At 44.1% G+C, this 23,281-nt stretch overlaps 1 protein-coding gene and 1 long non-coding RNA gene across 2 annotated transcripts in view; one reads left to right on the top strand and one right to left on the bottom strand.

The window, feature by feature from the left end:
* LOC123240240 overlaps positions 1-804 on the top strand; it is a 45,487-nt gene extending 44,683 nt beyond the window's left edge. The window contains exons 3-4 of the long non-coding RNA XR_006505769.1: positions 594-672; positions 768-804. This is a non-coding gene — a long non-coding RNA (uncharacterized LOC123240240). The remainder of the gene's footprint in view (positions 1-593; positions 673-767) is intronic.
* The window catches only part of LOC123240952 (calmodulin-binding transcription activator 1-like), a 1,231,619-nt gene that overhangs the window by 385,282 nt on the left and 823,056 nt on the right, over positions 1-23,281 (bottom strand). The window lies entirely within an intron of this gene.

Here is a 23,281-nt window from a genome sequence, read left to right as displayed (position 1 = left end):
TTTATAGATGTATAGAAAGATGAATAGAGAAATGGATGGATGCATAGATAGATGGATGGATGGGTGGGTAAAAAGACAGACACAGACAGGCAGATAGACAGACAGACAGATGATAGATAGATAGATAGATAGATAGATAGATAGATAGATAGATAGATAGATAGATAGATAGATAAAATGATGGCTATCTCCCACCAAACTCCTCATTGTGGTATGGAGATGACCTTGCATCAAAGTCTGTGCCAGCAAATCATGAGCAGTTCTGGCAGGTCCCACCAAGTTTGGAAGCCTTTGAGTTCAGATCCAGCAACTGGACCTGATTGCATGTCTTTGGTCCGAGGATCAGCCAAGCTAAATTTGGAGCTGCTTGTTACCACGATGACTGCAACTCATGAAGACTGTCTAGTGAGGAATAGAGAGGTGTTGGAACCGGTGATGGTAGAGAGAATACTCACACCGACGAAATCATAGATCTTTAAAACATGACATAATAGATCTGTGAGCTCATCGGTATGGGTGCACCCTCCGTTGGTGCAGCTCACAATCCATGCATGCCCTCTCCTCCCAGATGATTCTTGTCCATGTCTTTTCAGAAATGCTCCATAGATGATCCGCCCAACTTGAAGAAGGAGACCTTCCCTTTAGTTGCTTGCTCTTTGGGGCATATGCCAGGTAAACACTTACACCATCTATCTATCTATCTGTTATTCCTGGATTTCACTGCATATATTTCACTGCAACTTCCTTTCCTGTCCTTAAAAACAAAGAAATAGGAGATAGAAGAAAGAAATAGGTGGGTGAAGAGGAGGCGAGAAGGAGGAGGAAGAGGAGGAGGATAAGAAGAAAGAGAAAGAAAGAGAGAGAAATAGAGGAAGGAAGGAAGAAAAGAAGGAAAGGAGACAGGAAGAAAAACATGAAAATAAGGAAGCAGAAGAAAAAAGAGGTAGAGAAGAAGAAAAATGAGTAAGAGAAAGGAGTGGAAAGATGAAGGAGGAGGAGAGAAAGAGGGAGGAAGAAAAGAAGAGAAAAAGGGAAGAAGAGAAGATAACAGAATTGTGTGGTTACAAAGCACTTCATAGTCATTATCAATTTGGTCCTTACAACAAACTTGTGAAGTACTCAAGGCAAATATTATCTCCATTTCACAGCTGAAAAAGTTGAATCCCAGAGAAGTTAAGGGGTTCCACCAACATCAATAAAAATAAAGTTGAGACTGAGCCTGAAAAAAAAAAGAACCCAGGTGCCCTGATGCCCAAAGCAGCTGTCTTCTAGCAGCCTACATTACCTGTGATTTTGGATTACCTCCCCACAGCCTGGCCGCTGCCCCTCATAGCAATGTCTCCAACCAAACTCTAAGTAGAAATCCTGAGATCCTGTCTCCTGTTATTTGTGTATGGGCTAGACTTCAGCTTTCACTGGATGCCCTGAGAGCTTAGTTTTAAACACACACACACACACACACACACACACACACACACACACACACGCTCATGCACACACAAAGCAGTCATTCTGAGGAAGTGGAAAGTGGGGTAGCTATGCCTCTGCCCCAGTCTCTTCCCTGCCCAAGGCCTGGCCCCCTCCCTCAGCTACCAGGCATGGCTGCCATTAAATATCCCCAACAGGTTGCTAGGGACTCATGAGTATGTTTCTGCTCCTGTATCTCAGAGGCATTTCCCATCTGTGTTTGCTAATCATTCCTGGGATCGGGGAGACCTGCAGGAGGGCCAATGGGCATGACTTGGAAACCCAACAGCAAAGCAGCTGCTGCAGGCGGGCAAGCAGGCAGGCAGACACAGCAACAGCAACAGCCTACTAATGGAGGGTTGTGGGGGGAAGGATGTGGCACCCATTTCCCCCCAAGTTATCAGGCATGAAAACCTGCCCGAACCTTCGACAAATGTCATCTGCCTGTCTGAAAAGATCTGAAAGCAGTGCCCTCTGAGATCAGGTTATCTTGTAGCAGATGGTCTTTCCTTCAGGACATCGAGGCTAAGACCACAGACACGTTCCAAATCCATTTAAACATCAGATTACTCGCATTTCTGTCAGCTAAAGTAGCTAGGAGACATCAGCAGCTCCAGCTTGCTCCATTAATCAAAATTCAGCAAGGGAAGCCAGCCGTGTGCCTATAAAATCCCCCGACTCAATGCCAATGCCATACCCGAGGAAGGTAACTCCATCAATCTTGTTTCTCTCCTCCTAATGCTGAAAGGTGCCTGGGGTGCCTGGGGTGAGAAGGGGAGGAGGAGGAGGGAAAGGCTGATGCAGGATGGGAGTAGGTAGGCATCATGGCAGAGACACAAGATATGGGTCTGGAGTTAGAAAGATATCGGCCCCCTCAGAAAGGGAAAAAACCAGGAGAGGGTATAAGAGGGCAAACCAGGATGGTGAAGGGTTTTGAATCCATTTCTATGTGAAGGAACTAGGCTTATTTAGCTTGGAAAAGAAAAGGCTGAGGGGTATCTGGCAAGGGAAGGGAAGAGAATTATAGTAATCTTCAGGTAGTTAAGGGGCTGTCATGTGGAAGAGGGATTAGACTTGTTCCATTTGGCCCCAGTGGGCAGAACCAGGAACAATGGATGGAAATTGCAAAGATGCTGCCACTGTAGATTTGATTTCAGGCAAATCTTCCCTACCGTCCGAGCTGCCCACAAGTAAAAAGGACTGTGTTAGGAGGAGGTGGCTAGAGAAGCTAAATGGCCACTTGAACAGTGCTTGAGTAGGGATATACAGACTGGGCATCTAGGTGGCACATAGGATAGAGCACCCTGACATCAGGAGGGCCCAAGTTCAAATCCAGCCTCAGATACTTACTATCCAGACAAGTCATTTAACTCTATTTACCTCAGTTTCCTCATCTATAAAATGAACTGGAGAAGGAAATGGCAAATTACTTCAGTATCTTTGCTAGAATAACCTTAAATGGTTTTTAAATGACCACAGAGTTGGATTAAGACTAATCCATAAAAGAACAATAAAAAGGATGGGACTAAATGGCTGCTGACATCCCTTCTAACTCAAAATATGTGATTCTGTGAAAGCAGATTCTGCCCTCAGGGAGTTTCCATTCTACTTGATTGTGCAAGGGAAGGAACAAAATGGATTCAGACAAGTCAAAGACTGAAAGGGAACCTTTGAGATCATCTAGCCCTTCCTCTTTTTTGTTGTTTTGTTGTTTATTTTTACAAAGGAGGAAACTGAAGCCCAGACAAGTAAAGTAACTTATCTAAGGTCACAAAATATAATTTTGGTGGTGGAGCTAAGTAACGATGGAGAGGAGAGCCCTAAGAACTGGAGGGATCAGGAAAGGATTTCTGAAGGAGGAAGCATCTGAATTAAACATTGAAACTATAGGGATTCCAGGGGGTACAGAATGGGGGAAGCATTGTATGAGGAAAGACAGGAAAGCCAGTGTTTAGGGAACTATGGAAAGCTGAGGACTGGCCCAGTAGGTTATAGCAGAGCCTCTTGACTAGGGAGGGCAAAGGCTAGAATGGGGCTAGGCTGCTTTTCTTGCCATTCTTGGAGAAGGGATTTCCCAGCTATAGTCAAAGCAGAGGTTAGAGCCAGCCCCACATTCCTGATCATACTTTACTGTTCATGAGCCTTTGTCAGATGGAGCAGCTTTTGTGATCAAATATTGTTATATTTACCTAAGGATCTGTTAGGAAGCAATTTTTGAAACCATGAATATTTAATGGGATATTTAAATATTTAATGGGAACTTTTTCAAACCTGACTTAATAATCCATGTCATAGGGAGAGGGAAATCGGGGTCGTGTTTTAACATTTTAACTTCTCCAATGTTCTGTGTTTCAGTGGGTGGGTTATCTTAATGGCAGAGTTGTTTTTTTAATTATACCCAAGATTCCCAAGCAAAGTTATCCCTTCATTAAGGTTAAACTCTAATCCATGAGGGATGTGTGTGTGTGTGTGTGTGTGTGTGTGTGTGTGTGTGTGTGTGTAGCCAGTAGTAAGATGGGTAAGGAGAGGCAGAACCTAAACTGAATGGCAAGACTCAAAACTGGCCCCCTATGGAAAGAGGGAGAGAGGGAAAGAGGAAAGAGATAGACAGAGACAGAGAAACAGACAGAGATAGAGGAGAGAGAAATATGGAGGATGGGGAAGAGGGAGAAGGAGAGAAGAATGATACATGGAGAGAGAAAGGGGAGAGAAAGAGGGAAAAAAGAAGAGATAGCAGTAACACAGGGAAAGACAGACAGAGAGAGAAAGAGGAGGGAGGGAAGGAGAGGGAGAAGAGAAAATAACATACAGAGGAAGATAGAAAGGGGAGGGAGAAAGGGGGAGAGGGACAGAGAAGAATGGCATACACAGAGAAAGAAAGGTGAGGGAAGGAGGTATCAGGGTTAAGGTCTGAGTAGGGATAGATCTAGACATAGATATTGATATAGATATATAGATATAGATATATGATGGGGCAGCTGGGTGGCTCAGTGGATGGAGAGTCAGATATGGAGTCAGGATGTCCTGGGTTCAAATTTGGCCTCAGACACTTCCTAGCTATGTGACCCTGGGCAAGTCACTTAACCTCCACTGCCTAGCTCTTACTGCTCTTCTGCCTTGGAAACAATACACAGTATTGATTCGAAGATAGAAGTTAAGGTGTTTTTTTAAGATATAGATGTATAGTGCTTTGCAAACCTTAAAGTACTCCATAAATGTTGATTTTCTGAAAGCAAGAGGGCCACCGCCCATACTCTGTGGAAGTCAGAAAAAGCCACCTTTGTTCTAATTTCCCCCTTACCATCATAATTGCCACACTGAATTTTAATCAACAAGCATTTATTAGGCAATTACTATGTATCAGGTTCTGTGCTAGGTATACCAGAAAAGCATTCCCTGCCCTCAAGGGACTCCCATTCTAATGGAGGAAACTATATGTACCTCAATATGTAAGCACAAAATTGAAGTACAGAATTGAGGGGCAGTAATATCAAAGGAAAGGCACTAGCACTCAGGCAAGGTACGAAGAAAAGTAAAAGCTGTTCCTACCTTCAATGAGCTTTCATTCAAACAGAAAGCCAACCTGTCTATAAATCAATCCATGAAGTATTTATACAGAGTAGATAGGAGGAAGCCTTAGAGGGGAAGACTGGAGCAGCCGGGGGGGGGGGGGGGGGACAGGAAAACCTTGCCAATTGGAGGAATTGGACCTCAAAATAATTTCAAGATGACTTTCTCCTCTCTTTGTCTGAAGAGCTCAGAGGGCAGACCTGAAGCAATGCTCTGATAGCTTGGATGAGATCTATCAAACTCTTAACATTGTTATGATGGTGATTCTTTTAATAAGAACTCTTTAAATATTTACAAAAACAATGTTAAGAGGTCAGAAAGGATTGTTTTCATCTGTCAAACATTTTTTTTCTTAAAACGAGGGAATACTGTCCATCTTCTCATTCCTTACTGTCTCCAACAAAATCTTTAATTTTTCTTCCTTGCTCACTGAGCATTCACAATGGGTGAGACTTAGCCAAGAAGAGTCAGCCCCTGGACTCTGTAAGTTGCCCTGATGTTCTGAGTAGTGACTATCTGGGGGAATCTTAAGTTTGGAAAAGGAAGTATAATGGGCAAATCACAGCATCTGTCTACTGCTTACTTAAGCTAGGAAAACTTCCTGGAGAAAGTGAAATTTTAAAAGGGCACCTTTGAATGACAAGGCAAAGAATGGGGAGGCGGTAAATTGGAAAAGACGATAAATGTACAATCAGATGTCCTAGGTCCAAATCTTGCCTGTGTCCTTTACTGTTTGTGTGGCTTTGATTAAGTTATTTAATGTCTCTTGGCCTTAAGCCCCCCCTCTGTAAAATGAGGTGTGTGTGTGGGGGGCTAGATGACCTCTAAGTTTCCTTCTATAGATGACCAATGATGACCATCAATCATAAATGTCAGGAGGAGCAGAAAGAGGAACTCCTAAGAACAAAGATCTAGAACTTCAAGAAATCTTCAGGGTCCTTCACTGTATAGAGGCAGGATTTAAACCCAGCTTCCCATGGTCCTCACCCCAACCTAGACTTGGATTCTTGTCCATTGTTCAGACTTCTTCTTTTATCTACAATATTGCTGCCACCTAGTCTAGCTCTTTTTTCATAACAGCACCAAATTGTTTTGGGTTGGGGGGGGAGGGGAGGTGTTACAAGAAGAGGGGAAAGATTCAGACTCAAGGTAAAGGTGAGCACTGTCCCCTCAGAGCAGATTCCTTTAAATTAGGTGACTGGGTTTAAAAAAAAATGGACAGCTCCCTGAGTCATCCAGCCCATTCTATTCCCTGCTACTGCTATGCTATTCATTCCTTCCTCTTCCTATTTCAGTCTATGTGTGGAGATAGGGGTGGGGGGTGGGGGAAATCATCTTATTCCAAAGGACCTCAGCATCAAGTTTGGGGAGGGGAGTCTTGTGGGGATGAGCCAAGTCTTGTGGGGACGAGCCATCCCTGTCTCTATGACCTGTCTAAAGGGCCACCACCCTGCACCCCCAGCCTTCCTCCAATTGGTATGCAAACCTATACTCTTCCCAATAGTAACTGCCTGCTCCTAGATGCATATTTCTTTATTAAAATGGGGATACTTTAATCTCAGTCTAATTTTATCTTTAGGGAAGCTCTGTCCCCAGACTGCCTCCAGCAAAAGCCCTCCGGAAGCTGGAAGCCTGCTTGGGATTCAGGCTGGCGTGCCTATCTGTCAACATGTTTGTCTCCTGTATCTGCCATCTCTTATTTATAATCCAGCTCAGATTAATGAATGACAGGAGTTCTCATCACAGGAAATTTGATTAATCAATTTAAGTGCTTAATCACCAAGGCCTCAGTGAGAATAGAGCATAAGGGATCCCGCTTTGATGTAGATGAATTTCAGGAGAGAGGAAAAAAATGGATGAGAAACTACAAGAAAAGAAGTCAGAACTGCTTCTCCTGGGGAACAATGAAGGATGAAGAATGATGCCGGGGGGGAATCCTGAGGGGGTCCTGGAATGTACTAAGGCCAGAGGGGGCTCCCAAGAGACCCCTGGCAGCACTGATGTCTCAGCTGCAAGAGCAGCCCTTGGAGACTCCTTAATCCAACCTGAGAGTCCTAAATCAAATCCTCATTTCCTACCTCATTTGCCCTTTGGCCATGGGATTGGAGGAGGTACAGGTTTGATGTCTGTGTTAGAAGTGAATTCATTCAAGGTGCACCAGGGAGGCTGACAATTCATTAGGCCCCTCTTCCTCAGTACCAGGCTTCAGGCAGCTCCCCTTAAGGCCTGGAAGACTCACCTCTCACCCCATTTGGAGGTGATGCTCAGGCCTGAGGCAAAGAGCCAGAGGAAATGAGTTGGTGGGAGGGAGACATACTGGTTTCCTCACTATCCTCTCCATAGGGCAAGGCCTTGACCTATGATTTTATTGAGACAGAGAACTCCCAGGTGAAGAAACTCCCTTTGCCAATGGGAGTCAGCACCTCTTTGCAATCTGTGCTCAGAGAACTGTTTAGAACACTCAGAGGCTAAATTACTTGTCCAGGATCATACAACCAGTACATACAAATCATGAGACTTGAAGTCTCATTCAGAGGCTGCTGGCTCCCTATCCACTGTGGTCCCTTCCATATACTGTTTTATTTATGCCTTTGAATCACCAGTGCCTAAAACAACACCTGGTACATAGTAGGAGGTTAATAAATGTTTGTTCATTGATTGTTCCATATTCTCACAGCCATGATGTTTGCTCCATTTGGGATGCTGCCTTCCCTCTTCTAATCCCCCAATTTTTTATCTTTAGGGTCCAGCCCAAGCCCTGTCTTGGCCATGAAATTTTCCTCATTTGCTTGAGGCCACAGCCATCTATATCTAAATGGAGCTGACCTATGTAATTTCTTCCTTGAATATAAACAGACTTTCTTAGTCTGTAGCTGTCTTACAGCATGATGTTGTTGTTGTTTTCATTTGAGTCTGACTCTTTGTGATTTGGGACTGGAGTGGTTTGCCATTTCCTTCTCCAGCTTATTTGGCAGATGAGGAAACTGAGGTAAACAGAGTTAAGTGATCTCCCCAGGGTCACATAGCTGGGCAGCAGCTAAGGCAGGATTAGAACTTAGCTCTTCCTTACTCCAAGTCACACTAACCACTTCATCACATAGTTACCTGCTGTTAAAATGTAGGTTCTGGAGTCAGGGATATCTGGGTCCTAATCTAATATCATACACCTGCTAGCAGTATGGCCCTGGGTTACTCACTTAATTTCACTTCATATCTGCAGCCCTGATTGGTTTCAACTCCACAGGACAAGATACCCTTCTCAGGATGAGCTCATTGCTTTTAAACTCACCACCATTCTGCTAACTCAAGCCTTATTTGAATCCGCCACCCTCTGCCTCCTCTCCCCTCTCATTGTAGGATCAGAGAGTGGAGTTGATCAAACTCCTCCCAATGCCTTCCTTTGCAGAGGGTAGAAACCGAATACTCACCACCTGTATTGACTATGAACAAAGTTACTTCACCCACAGTTGCCTCTGTTAAAACAAGGGGAGGAGATTGTATACCCTCCAACATCCCATCTATTTCTGAATCTGGGACCCTATGAATAGGAAGCAATAAGGGGACAGTGCATGAGGATCTTTCATGTAAGTGGGCTCGGCCTTCATGCTGTCTAGGGCACTAGACATGTTAAGAAGCAATTAAGAGAGTAAATAGTTTGAATGAAACTCATCCCTGCAGTCAGAACAACTGGGACCTATGGCAAGCTGTTTTGAAGGTATCGGGTGGAAGAGTCAAATTAATCCCTGGCTTAAGTGCTGAAAACTAGGAGGAGAGGCCATGTGGATGTGTTCTCCATCTATCTTGAAGGAAAGACAAGATGGGAAAGTTTAATCAAGTCCAATCAATGCTGCCACTATTGTTTTTGCTGCAGGGATTCTCAAGGGAAAAATCAGGAGTAGGTCAAGGCAAGCAAATGTCACAAAGGAAAAATCAGCATCAATGGCATGTCAGGCTTCAGTCAGGGGTCAGCAACAAAGCCCACTGACTGGAAGGGCACCAAGATGAATGCTCTCTGCCCATGAGTAGGTACAGAGAGAAGGTGAAATCTTGGACCTGGTATCATTATCACCAAAGAGAAGACACAGAGTGGGTAGGGTTTGGATGACAACAATTTCAAACCCTCATATTCTTGGAACTGTGACCTTGCCCATGACCTGGATTGTCTGTTTAACTCAGAACTGGCAAGGAGATCAATGACTATGCCTGCCTGGTCACTAGACAGCTTGGCTCATAGGCTCTTGTCTTGGGTTCAAAATTTTGGAGCAGAAAGGGGAGGCAATGGGACATAATGGGGTGAGCACAGGGACTTGGAGCAGGACACTTAAGATTTAGACTTTGCCCTCCGACTCAACTAATGTGACCTTGGGTTAGTCACTATCTCTCGGTATCTCTATTGGCTCATCTCTAAACTTGATTTGATTTCATAATTATGTATTAATAGCCTATTATGCTCTTGGGACAAGGCAATATGACAGATTAACTAGAAAGCTTGCCTGGGAGTCAAGGGGACCTGGATTTAAACATCATTTCTAGCTGATATTGGCTATATAAACCTGGATATATTATTTAACCTCTCAATGTAACCTCCCAACTAAGTGGCCCTCAGTTTCTTCTTCTGTAAAAGTAAGAGGATTGGACTCAGTGGTCTCTAAGGGCTTGTTCAGCTCTAAATCTATAATACTATTATCTTTTAAGGTGTAGAGCAAGTGCAGACCTGCAGTGGGAGAAGGCATTTCCTCACTGGGAGTTCCCTAGAGTAATGACACCACCAGTTCACTTCCTTCCCATGCCTTCGTCCTCTCTTCCCCTTCTTCAAGTCCCTGTGCTACCAGCTAAAGAGAAAGGCAAAAATGCAAGTCTTTGTCCTTCATAAAGATGGTACCCATTTTTCAGGACTCACTTTCTTAATCTTAAAAACCATGTAAATCTGATTATCATTGATATAATTACTATTGAGTCTAACTCCATTTCACAGATGGAAAAACTGAGGCATAGAGTGGGAAAACAACTTGTTCAAGGTCATGCATCAAATTAGAGGCTGATCCAGAACTAGAGCCCTAGTCAATAAACATTTATTAAGCACCTATTATATGTCAGGCAATATGTCAAGGGCCAGAGATTCAAAAAGAGGTAAAAGGCAATCCCTGTCCTCAAGGAATTTACAGTCTAATGGGGGAGACAAAGAACAAACAAGTAAAAATAAGTCATATACAAGAGAAACAGAAAATAATTAAAAGGAAATAATAAAAAGGCTTTGGAATCAAAAAGGGCCTGAGGAAGGTTTCCTATAGAAGGCAAGGCTTCCTTTAGGAGACAGACAGCTGAAAGGGTCTTGGCACAGGTGTAGGCAGGGGTAAGGGGGAAAAATCCCAAATGCCCCTTGAAAAACCCTAATCTTTGAAGGGTAAATAGGGGGTCATGAGATATGTGTTGTAGTAGGTTTGCAAAGATTAAAGTGTAACAAAGGGATATGAAAAGGCAACCTGGTCCTTTTTCCTCCCAGGATTTGGGGTATCAAGGGCCAGAGAGAAAAGTGGGTCCCAGGTATGGCCATAGATGATGATGAAATAATTGTAGTTTTCCCCCATGTTGCCTCCTGAAGCTCTAGGAAGGCCAGGCATTTTCCCCTCTCTTTTTCTTTGCTTCCCAAAAACACCAGTAAGTACCCAAGGCTATATGTGTACAATTTACTGCTTCTCCCCAAAAAGACCATAGGATTGAGAACTGGATGGGCCTATAGACTAGAGGTGTTCTAACCTATTACCTCCCCACTTAGAACCCATCTTCATTTTCTAGAAGGAAATCAAAATCCAGAAAGGGGTGATGACTTATCCAAGACTGCAAAGGCACTAGCAGAGATAGGATCTGTAGTGAAGTCCTCTGTCTTTGGAACCAGGGTTCATTTTAGAGACTTGCCAATTTCTCAGAAAAAAAAAATTAGGTTAATGCCCGAACTATTCTCCCAGAAGTGAAAAAAGTATACTTAAGCCCCTGACATTTGCAGTCTCCTGAGAAATGATTCCCTACTACCCCCAAAAAAAGAAAAAGAAAGAAAGGCTTTAAAAAGTGAGAACTCTGTCTTCTCCATCCAGGGCTAAATTGGATCCGATCCTAGGTATCTCTGCGAAAACAGAATTCTCTGATGACCTCCAAAGCGGGCTGGAGTTCCCAGTCCAATTCTGTACCATGTGAATGAGAATGTTTCCTAACCAAAGAGGATCAGTGTTCTCTTTTATTTATCCTTTTTTGGCCATCTCTTGGTTTTGGCCAGGAGACCTTAGGCAAGTCACTTCCCCTTTTATCTCCCAAGTGAAGGGGTTGGACCAGTAATTTCTGAAGTCCCTTCCAGGTCTAATAAGCCATAAAAAGAACACTGCACTTGGAGTCAGAGGACCTAGGTTCTGAACCAGATTTGGTCACTAATATTAATATGATGAACTGTCCCATTTCTCAGGGTCTTAGTTCATCTGTAAAATTATGGGGTCAGATGAGATGGCAGCTGTGTATTCTATGATTCATGGCTTCTAAAAGATCAAGTGAACCCTGTCCAGAGGGTGGGGCCAGCCAGGACATCTGAGGAAGGGCCAAAGAGGTCCTAAGGGGCCCAGGAAGAGTTGTCATACTTTGCTGCTTCAGTGGGTTCTCTGATTACTCTAGTCTCTAATACAGCAATCTCAAGTACAGACATCTGGCTGCTCACAGCACCCTGAGTCATAACATGCAGCCCTTTATCTCTTTGATAAATGGGCAATCAGGATATCAAGTCATTTTGAAGAGAAACTAGGAGCTAGCTGGGAAGAGTGCAAATACTTGGTGGTGGGGGATATGATGGCTGCCTTAAAATATCTGACGGGCTCTCCAGAGAAGACAAAATGGACTTGTTCAAAGATAAGGCCATAAGATTCAGCCCAGAGGGTAGAACCAGGATGGGTAGAAGTTCAGAGAGGCTGATTTGTGTTAATGTAAAGACAAGACTTATTCTGCCATTTTAGTCCTCTTTGACTCTTCATTACCCCATTTGGAGTTTTCTTGGCAGAGATACTAAAGCAGTTTGCCATTTCCTTCTCCAGCTCATTTGACAGATGAGGAAACTGACTTAAGTGACTTACCCAGGGTCACACAGCTAATAAGTGTCTGAGACTACATTTAAACTCACAAAGATTAGTCTTCCTAACTCCAAGTCTGGAGCTCTATGCCCTGTGGAACCCCCTAGCATCTTTCCTAATAATGAGAGCTATCCCAAAAGTGCAGTGAGCTGCCTTGGAAAGTAATGGAGTGTCTCCATTGTTTGGCAGTCTTCATGAAAAGGCCAAATGGCAGGGATGTTGCAGATGAAATTTCCATCCAGTTCCATATTGGGCTGGATGGTTTCTGAGGTTCCTTCCACCTCAGAGAGCCTGTGATTATAAATGGATAAATGTTATAGATTTAAAACAAATGTGAGACTGGAGTCCAAGACCACTGCTCTAACCTATCTGACTTCATCTATTATGTGTCTCTCAATTATTACCTTGAAACTTTTTTTCCCAAAACAAACCCTTATCTTCTGTCTTAAAAATCAATACCAAATATTGGTTCCAAGGCAGAAGAGCTGCAAGGGCCAGGTGATGGGGTTAAATGACTCACCCAGGGTCACACAACTAGGAAATGCCTGAGGCCATATTTGAACCCAAGTCCTCTGGTCTTTAAACATGGCTTTCTATCCACTAAGCCAATAACTGCTGCTTATCTTGAAACTTTCTCACCCCAGCCTGCCTCCCATGGCCTGACTTCTGGCCCCTTGGGACTCTACAAGTCTACCCTCTGCTATAACATTCATGGCTCCCATGTAGCCATGCTACTCAATTAGATTCCAAGTGTTGATTAAGAGTTGTCTTTGTGCAGCAGTGGTTGGGGATACCAAACCAAAAATATAAAATAGTCATGGCCTTTGAGGAGATTACATTCTTCTGGGGTGATAAAATATGCACTCTGCTAAGGAAATTCAAGATAATTTGAAGGGGAGGGAAGAAAATGGAATAAGTATTTATTAAACATTTACTGCATGCTAGTCACTGTACTAAGTGCTTAGCAAATATTATCTCGTTTGGTCCTCAAGACAATCCTTGGAGGAAAATGCTGTTATTATTCCCATTTTACAGTTGAAGAAATTGAGCCAGATAAAGGTGAAGTGACTTGTCCAGGGTCACACAGCTAGTAAATGTCTCACTTATAGTCAAGTCTTCCTGCCTCCAGGCTCTATCAACTGAGCCTTCTAGCTACCTCATGAAGAGGGAGACTGTATGAATAAGTAGAGGAACCAGGAAAGACATCCTATAAGAAGGGGCATCAGACTTGAATCTTGAAGGCTAGCCTGAGCATTATCTGCCCTGGGTTTAATCCAAACAATAGGATTCTGAGGACAGAGTGCATTTTGGGTATATAGAATGTCCTTTGCAAAGGGATGGAGATAGGAAATGGAAAACCAACTTTAGGGAACAGTTAGTATGTCAGTTTGACGAAAATGGAAGGCAAGTACATGGATTGGAATAGCGTGGAATAACTTTGGAAAAGCAGGCTGGTGTCAGATGGGGAAGGGCTTTGAATGCCAAGCTCAGTATCACTGGTTTCCTTTGTCTCCTTCTGTATTTTATTTTGTGCACTTGAAAACACAATTCTAAGAAGGGATCTATAGGCTTCCCCAGATTGCCTGTTAGAAGGGTCCTGTACATAGAGAAAGGATAAGAATTCCTGTTCTAGTGGTCAGAGGGAAATGAAACTACTTGGCCTGGGTCAAGAGCACCATGTCCTTCATCTCTCACCAACTCCCTTGACCCCTAACAGAACCAAGATATGGCAAAGTGGATAGGATACCAACCCTGGAGTCAGGAAGACTCATCCATGGACCTCAGTTTCCTCTCTGTAAACTGAGGAGATTTGACTAAATAGCTTATATGATCCTTTCCAGCTCTCAGGCTATATTTCTATTATCCTAAGAAAGAATACACTACTTGAATGAATTTGGATAAGTGACTTCCCCTCACCAGACCTCATTTTCCCCAATCTGTAAAATGAGCAGGTTGGACCAGATGACTTCTGAGGTCCCTTCCAGCTCTGGAGCTAGGATCCCACCTCTCTTTTCATCTTTCCAGCATCTTCCAACTCATTAGCAACCTCTGTTTCCTCCTTCCTCCTAATCTGAGCCGAAAGATTCCCCCAGCACCTCTGTGCCCATGGGAGGGTGAGGAAGGGGATTTAGTCCATCAGTATTCAGACCAGACCATAGCTTGAGCTGCCACTGAGCTGTTAGTCTATTCGATAAATAATGTGCCTAAAAAAGCCCAAAGACTGCCTCTCCTGATTGCAAATTGGGCTGTCTCCCTGCAGCATGTGCATGTGGCCTGACCCCCCTCCCCTACCTCCCCTGCCTCCCCTGCCTCCATTGCTCCTCCACCTTCTGCCTTCTGCATCCCTTGAGGGGAGGAGCTGCTGCTTTGTAATAAAAAGCTTCACTAAAAGGAGAAGGATGTTTTGCTAGAAAGCTAGGGAAGGGGTCAGAGGTGGGGTGGGGGTATAGGGTAAAAGCAGTCATTTTAATTTTCCTACAGCAGGGTTGGAGAAAGGAGAAAGGGATGGAGCAAGTGGGTGCTTGGTGGTGGAATGCCCACGAGAGACCACCACTGTGGGCAGGGGGAGGGAAAGGCAGGGCAAGATACCCCCAATAGGTCATGGATATAGGGCTGGTAGGGTGGGGAAGGCAATTGATACATGGGATTTAGTTTAACCCTGTCTCCACCCCCATAAAAAATTGGAAAAGGGAAGGGAAATGACTCGCTTTTGGTCACACAGCTGATGAGTATCAGAGCCAGGTCCTCTGATGCCAACTAGCACCCTTGCTACCATGTCACAACTAAAGGTGTGGGGATAGCAAAGACAGCCCTAGCTGGGGACACTCAAGACAAATTTCATCCTCACAGTTGATTGTCTTTGGACAGATCTGGCCATGTTCCCCCACCCTACTGTCTTTCCATGGAAAAGGAAGAGAATAAGCATGTATTTGGTGCCAGATATGTGCCAGGCACTGGGCTAAGTAAATGCTTTATCCTGTTTCATCCTTTCAACAACCTTGGGAGGGAGGTGCTATTATCATTCCCATTTTACAGATGAGGAAACTGAGGCAGAGGTTGACTGTCTTGCCCATGATCACATAGCTAGTAAGTATCTGGGGCTGGATTTGAAGTCAGGTCTTCCTGATTCCAGCTCTGGTGCTGTATCTCCCAGGGTCACTTAGGTGCCCAGGTACCAGAGAGAAGCTGGACTTTCTCCATGGGGGAAAGAGTAGTTAGAGGAAAATTCTGAGCTTCATTCTAAAGATAATCAGGCAGCAGGAATAATGAATGCATCCTAAGTAATTCCAAGGAGGGCATCTGACTTTCCTTTGCACCTTCTAAGAGTTATTGATTTAGGGCTCAGAGGGCTTTAGAGGGCAGATAGCTGGACTAGATAGTCCAACCCCCTCATTTTACAGCTGAGAAAATTGGGGCCCAGAGAATATGTGGCTTGCCCCAGGTCACCTAAGTAGAAAGTTTCAGAGCTGGGCTCTCTCCTTCCAAACACAATCTTTCTCTTCCCATATCATGCTGCTTCATTATTTGACTGTCTAGAGAGGACAACAGGTGAAGGAGTGACAAGTAGCTGACCAAAGAGTCACAGATCTAGGCCTGGGAAGGACTTTAGGAACAGCTCAACCCTGGGCAAGTCACTTAATCCAGTTTGCCTCAGTTTCCTCAAGTGTAAAATGAGCTGGAGAAGGAAATGACATACCACTCTAGTGTCTCTACCAAGAAAAGCCCAAATGGAGTCGTCAAGAGTCAAACTCAACTGAAATGATTGAACAACAGCAAGTCCAACTTCATTCTTTTATGGAAGAGGAGACTGAGGTCCAGAGGATTTCAAAGGCTTACAGAAATAGTTAAAGCATCAAGCTGGGATTGGAACTGACATGTGCAGGCTTCCAGTCCTGGACTCTTCCACTTCCTGTACTGGCTCTCTCATGATATCTGTGGAAATGTAGTCTAGAGAGGTGGAGCAGGTGTGGGAGAGGCAGATGCTAAACCTGGGCAGGTCAGTGTAGGCTGTCTAGTTCAAATATCACTAAGCCACAAAAATGATAGCTGCCCACTCTGCTCAGGGGAGAGGAGAAACCTGTTTCTTATCCCCAGACACCACAATGGAGGCAGAAAGAGCCTCCTTCGGGGTATTCAGAGGCTTGGGATATGGGGAGGTAAGAATAAGAGAGGAGGATAGAAGGGAGAAGAGAGGGAAGGAGAGGAGTTGGGAAGAGAGAGGAGAGGAGGGGAGAGGAGAGGAGAAGTGAGGGGAGAAGAGAAGAGGGGAGAGAGAAGGAGAGGAGTGGAGAAGAGAGAGGAGGGGAGAAGGGAGGAGAAGAGAGGGGAGAGGAGGGGAAGGGAAGGGAGGAAAAGAGGGTAAAGAAGAGGAGAGTAGGGGAGAGGGGAAAAGAGCAGAGGAGAGGAGAAGAGAGGGAAGGAGAAGAGGGGAGAGGAGGAGAGAAGAGGAGAGGAAAAGTGATGAGAAGAAAAGAGGGGTGGGAAGGGAGGAGAGGAGAGGAAAATAGAGGAGAGGAGAGAACAGGAGAGGATAGGAGAGGAGAGGAAGGGAGGAAAGGAGAATGGGGCAGAGGGGAGAACCAGTGATAGAGAAGTTTCTGGGATGGAGACAGGGCAGGGCAGAAGTGGAGAGTGGATTTCTCTCTCCCACAATCCCTTTCTGGTCCATCTGTGTGAGCAGTGGCCTGCGATTTGGTGGCAGCCTGGTGTATGTCCTCCCCCTCACTGATTCGTCTCCCTGCCGGGCAGCAGCTCCAACAACACCATAGAGAGGCCGGGCCAGCTGTGGTTCTTATTGCTGCACTGAGGGCAGGAATGGGGGCAGTTGCTGGCCTGGCTCTGGGGGATTTCTCTCCTGCTCACCCCCAGCCCCTTCCAAAGCCTCAAGGAAAGGGAAAGTGTGTGGTGGGAGGGAGCAGGAGCTCTGCACCCTCATTCCCCTCTCCCCAAACCCCCCCCCCCAACGCACAGGGTTTATTCTGTTGCCAGACTTGTAAATAAAATCCTGCAAGGTCTCCTCCAGCAGGAGCTGCCTGGCAGGCAGCTACCTATCTCCCCGGAGGATGGGTTTGGGCATTTCCTGCAAAGAATGTAATAAACAACGCAATAAATAATTCTCTTCTGGTAAAGCTGAAAGACTGAAGGGCCCTGGATAGAGATAACAGGAGATGCAGAGCCACATGGGAGACAGCAAATTTTGTTACAGTGAGTGGAGCTGGAGAACCAGAAAGTTTGGTGTTTTATAGGAGTTTAACGGCCTTTGCTGGATAGAGTCCTGCACTTGTATTTCTTCCTTTACTGGAGGCTGAGGCTGAGGTACAGAGGAAATAAAACTGGGAGAAGTTCAGCCAGAAAGAACTCTAGGCTCAATTGGGTCTATCAAGGTGACCAGGGAGGGGAACAGTGAAGACCACACCTGAGGTGGCCTTGGAGGGTGGAGGACATGGAAGAGAATGAGCCCTGGGGATTAGGGAAATCCTTCAGATCCACATGAAAAAAACCCCAATGGTCCAGATCTATCTATCATCTCCACATAATCTGATAAGAATGGCTTAGTTGATGAGGAAGTATGGAGGCCCAGCAACAGCTAGTGTTTAAGGCAGGGACTGAGTTTGGGTCTTCCTGACACTGGGGCCATTACTCTGCTCACTGTACCACCCATTAACCTGAGATCATCTGGTTCAAAGCCCTTTTGGCCCATGAGGAAGACAGGAGATGATCTTGACTGTTAACTCATAGGTGCTTCTCCAAAGTGCCATTGAGTCACAAGTTTATTATATATGAAAATTCAAACTCCCTTTCACCCAAAAGCACAAGGAAAGTTTCCCATAGCTACACAGAGCTGCATTTTTAACATAGATAATACAACAGGCTTAGAAGCTTCAAGGTAAAGATAAGAACCAGGCTGGACCTTCAGCTGTGTGATTATAAGCAAGCTAAGTCTGAGAATACTTTTCTCTGGGGCAAAATGCCCTGCTAAACTAAGGTTTCAGCCTTGGGTTGCCAAGCAGCTGCATTTCTGACCAAAGGGGAAGAATGTTAACCTCTTGGCTACTGGTTTGCTAAGAGCTTAAAGCTTTTCAATAAGGAAAGGTGTGGATCAGAAAAGGAGTCAAAAGAGGAGCCTCAGATTTTTATCTATTCTTTTATTGGCTTCCCACACCCAACCAATTTCTGTCCTCTAAGTGGTCCACCCCCCTCAGCACTGACCATTAATGCTGATGATCCCCAAGCCCCATGCTGCCTTCCAACCCTGATAATCCTCCTTCTCAAGGGAAGTCTAAAAGAAGGAGTCAATAGAACTGGGTTCAAGCACCTGTTTTATCTCTGATGAGTCCTATGACTTTGGGCAGGTCTCTGGGATCCAACTCCCTCATTTTCCTCATGGGCCAAAAGGGCTTTGAACCAGATGATCTCAAGCTAATGGGTGGTACAGTGAGCAGAGTAATGGCCCCAGTGTCAGGAAGACCCAAACTCAATCCCTGCCTTAAACATTAGCTGTTGCTGGGCCTCAATGTCCTCATCTGTAGAATAGGGATAATAATAGGAGCCCTTTCCCAGGGTTGTGAGGATAGAACCAAAAGCGAAAGCATTTTGCAAACCTTAAATCTCTATGCAAATGCTACTACTACTAGTACTACTATTATTCAGTCATCTGAATCATGTCTGACTCTTCATGACCCCATTTGGGGTTTTCTAGACAAAGATAATGGAGTAGTTTGCTATTTCCTTATCCAGTGCATTTAGCAGATAAGGAAATTGAGGCAACTAGGATTAAATGACTTGCCCAGGGCCACACTGCTAGTATTTGAGGCCAAATTTAAACTCAGGAAGAGTCATCCTGATTCTCATCCTGGCACTTTATCCACTATACCACCTAACTGCTGCTTATTATTACGATTATTATGAATTTTTATTATTATTCCCTCCTCACTCCAAGTCTGAGATCCTTTTCCAAAAGCACATTCAGAATTCATCTCCTCCCAAGGAGGACTTGCATGATTAACCCACCTGACTCCATTCCGATTTCTTTTTTCCCTTGATTAGTCCCATCAGACTTAGATTCCGTTACTCGGCACATTCTATTGGCTGTATATGAGCCAGTTCCCTGGGCCCTATTTCTAGGTTGTTTTCAAAGAAGACTGGGTTGAGAATCACATGAGATAATGTATAGAAATGTTAGAAGGTGATGTAATATGAACTGTCACTGCTACCATAATCATTGCGAATATTCTTAAGCCACTTTCTATAGCTGAGTTTTGTTCCATTTTTCCCCTTTCTATCTCATTTGATCATTCCAATGACCCTGGAAGGTAGATGCTATTATTATTCCCATTATATAGATGAGGAAACTGAAGAAGACAGATGAAATGACTTGACCCAGTTCACATAGCTAGCCTAGGGTTGACTCCAGGTCCAGCGCCATATTACCAAGACATCCTTGAGGGAACTTAGACTCAGTGTCTTGCTCAAAGTCATATAAATGACACACATCCTCTGATTCCAAATCCAGTGTCTTCTCCTGTAAACTCTCTTGATTTCTCTCCTTTGAAGAATTGATGAACCCAACTAGAAATCTATTTCCTTTGATTATTAATAACTTTGCAGGATGGCCTGAGATCCAAGACACCATATTCTATCCTAGAATCTGTCTGAGTCAAGAATCAGCTTGAGGGGGCAGCTGGGTAGCTCAGTGGATTGAGATCCAGGCCTAGAGATGGGAGGTCCTAGGTTCAAATCTGGCTTCAGACACTTCCTAGCCATGTGACCCTGGGCAAGTCACTTGACCCCCATTGCCTAGCCCTTACCACTCTTCTGCCTTGAAGCCAATACACAGTATTGACTCCAAGACGGAAGGTCAGGGTTTAAAAAAAAAGAATCGGCTTGAGTCTGTGGCTGAGGGGAATGTCTGAGTTTGTAGACAGGCCATGGACCCAGGAATAGCCTTTAATTCTGGACCACTGGACTTTTACAAACCTGTCCCCAGAACATTTCTACCTTGAAGCATTCAGGACTATCTGGAGACCAAAATCCAGACCAGATTCACCCCAAAATGAGACCAGGTTGGCTCTCAGGACTCAGTCTTCAGGACTAAGAACAAGATAAGACATAACACAGGAATTCATTCATTCATTCATCAAATGTTCAATGCTGGGAAAAGAAGAATTTTTTTAATGAGCTTAAATTGGATGGACGGAAATTATCAAGATGGGAAAAGTCTCCCATGCCACTAGAGGGAGATAGCAGTCTGTAGTGGAAGGAGGATCATTTTTGGTTTAGCTTTTTTGCAGCTGGAGAACAGGGGTTCAAATCTGACTTTTAATGCTTCCTACCTGGTTGGCTTCAGGCAAGTCATGGTCACCTCTTTGAATCTCAGTTTCCCCATCTATAAAATGAAGGGGTTGAACCAGATGGCTTCTAAAGTCCCCTCCAGGACTAAATCTGTGCTCCTGTGACATTTTGACTTAGATTAAAATTCACTTGATCTCTAGTTTCTTTATCTATAAAAGGATGTATTTGGCTTCCAATGTCCTCTGGCCCGTGATCTTCTGAGGTTGAGGACATAGATAGCCAGAGGATGACGGAAAGGGAGAGAGATGAACAAAAGGGGCATACAAAATGCTGTGAGAAGTTAGAAGGGAGAGAGATGACTTTCACCTTGGGAAAGAGGACAAGTGTCTTTATCCCCATTACCTAGCATAGTCCCAGGCATGGAGGAGATGGTTAATAAATATTGATTGATCAGCTGATCTCTTGAAGAAGGTGATATCTGAGTTGAGCCTTATCAGATGGGAAAGAAGACGCTCAAGGGATATTCCCAACTTTCCAATCTTCCTTAAAAAGCTGTATGGAGACTGAGCCATTGAGAATATAGAAAAGGCCTCGATTTCACAGGAAGTGGGAGAATCAGAAGGCAGGACTCCCCATAAAAGGTTCTGAGTCTCTGGTAACTCATTGATCGGCACGTTTTTTTTTTTTTTTCCCCAGGCCTAAAGATTTCTTAACTGTCACTGCAAGGTTAGAAGAATTGTGAGCTGGAGAACCGCTCAGTGTATTAAAGTCAGGCTGAAATATGGCCACAATACAGAGAAATATTTTATATTTATTCTCTTTTAGAAATTGTTATAAAGGGAATATAATGAGAATGTTGCAAACGAGCTGAATGTTTTCTTCTAACCTGACAATAAAAATATGTCAAAGGGAAGCTGGAAACCCTAATAGGAAATAACTGATGGGCCTCTGATGTGGAGAGATGGAGCCGTGATGATGTTTGGCAGATTTAATCATCCCCCCAGGAGAAAATGGAGAATCCCACAATCCCCTTGAAGCTACAGGAGCTTCTTTACCTGTAGGAGGCTGCTCAGAAGATGGACAGAGTCAGATGAGAGGGGCTAAGGCATCAAGGGTCTGAGGGAGGCCCTCACGTTGATCAAATCCAATCTAACATACATTTATTAAGTGTCTACTATATGCAAAAGGACACCTAGGTGGTATAGTAGATAAGAGCACCAGGCTTGGAATTAGGAACACCTGAGTTCAAATATGGCCTCAGACACTTAATAGCTGACCAAGTCACTTAACTGTAGTTAGGTGGTATAGTGGCTAGATTACTGGGACTGGGGCTGGGAAGACTCCTCTTTCTGAGTTCAAATCTGATCTCAGACCTTTACTAGCTATGTGACCCTAGACAAGTCACTTAACTGTTTGCCTCAGTTTCCTTATTTGCAAAATGAGCTGGAGAAGGAAATGGCAAACCACTCCAGTATCTGCCAAGAAAACCCCAAATGGGGTCATGAATAGTCAGATATAACTGAAAAGAATGAAAAAACTTTGTTTGAGGGAACATAGAATCATGACTAGAAAATCAAGGAGGCTTGGGTTCAAGTCCATTTCTAGACACCTACTGGTTGTGTTACTCAGAGAGTGTAAATTCTAGGATGACTATACTCAGGTAGAGTAATTTTGGAGAGAAGTACTGAATTTCCTCATCAGAAAACCCTAGGAATGACAAAATCATAATCTCCCCTTCCCCAATTAAATGGGTAAGGCACTATGGAGTTACAGAGGTGAAAAAAATTGTCCTTTTCCTTAATCAGTTTACCTTCTACTGGAATCAGAGGGGAAGGCAGTAGAGTAGCTCCATAATAAAAATCTAGGGACCAGAAATACTCCAGGGTCCTGTGCTGTGGCATGTCTTTACCAGGGAGTGACCCTCTAGAAATCCTCTCCCTCTTCTGGGTCCTATTTTCCTCATTTTTGAAGTGTCAGGGTTGTACTATTTATAACACTGGGGCTTAACCTTCTATGTAGTATGGGCCCCTTTGGTAAGGTTTACTGAAGCCTAGGGACTCTCTTCCCAGAATTATGCTTTTCAATGCATAAATACAGGAAATACAGAGGAAGCCAATTATGCTGAAATACATCCATTTATATGGAAAGTTACCAAAGTTCGAAGAAACCAAACAAATAAGGGCAGGAACCCCAGGTTAAGAACCTCTGGCCTGAATGACTAAAATTAAAAATCTCTGATTCTGAGGCAAGGAGATTTTGAGAAGGGGCTTGAGTGAATCCTGAATGGGATCAGATCAAATCCCAGGAAGATGAAGATGAGGAAGTCTCCTCCCACAGAAGACTTAGGCCTAGAATCAGATACCCAGTTATCTGAAATGGTTTATAGACAGCCCTGCCTGCATCTTAGAGTTGAAAGGGACCTTAGAAGTTATCATTTTATAGAGCAGGAACCTGAGGCCCCAAGAGAGAAAGTGGCATGGGTCACATAGGGAATAAATGGTAGAACTATGATTCAAACTCATCTTTTGACTCCAATCCAGAACTCTTCACATTGTACCACACTATCCAAGCTAATTTAAGGTACCCTTTGAGACTTAATTTTTGCCTCCTCCATCTCTTGACAAAATTGTGAAATCAGGGAATTTTGTCTTTAGTCCTCCCCATCACCTGTACTCTTCATTTTGGTGCCCTCAAGTCTACCATTGTACTTTGCCATGCTCTTCTCATCCCATCAGCACCATGTTTGTCTTTGTCTTCCTTCTCCATAAACGTTTTCTAGTCTGTAGTTATTTAGAAAGCTATTTTGACAAAAATTGAAAGGGACCAGAGACATGATTTTGTCCAAC

Source organism: Gracilinanus agilis, chromosome 3 (assembly GCF_016433145.1).
Source record: "Gracilinanus agilis isolate LMUSP501 chromosome 3, AgileGrace, whole genome shotgun sequence".
NCBI classification, from domain to species: Eukaryota; Metazoa; Chordata; class Mammalia; order Didelphimorphia; family Didelphidae; genus Gracilinanus; species Gracilinanus agilis.
This window is presented reverse-complemented; position numbering and strand designations above follow the sequence as displayed.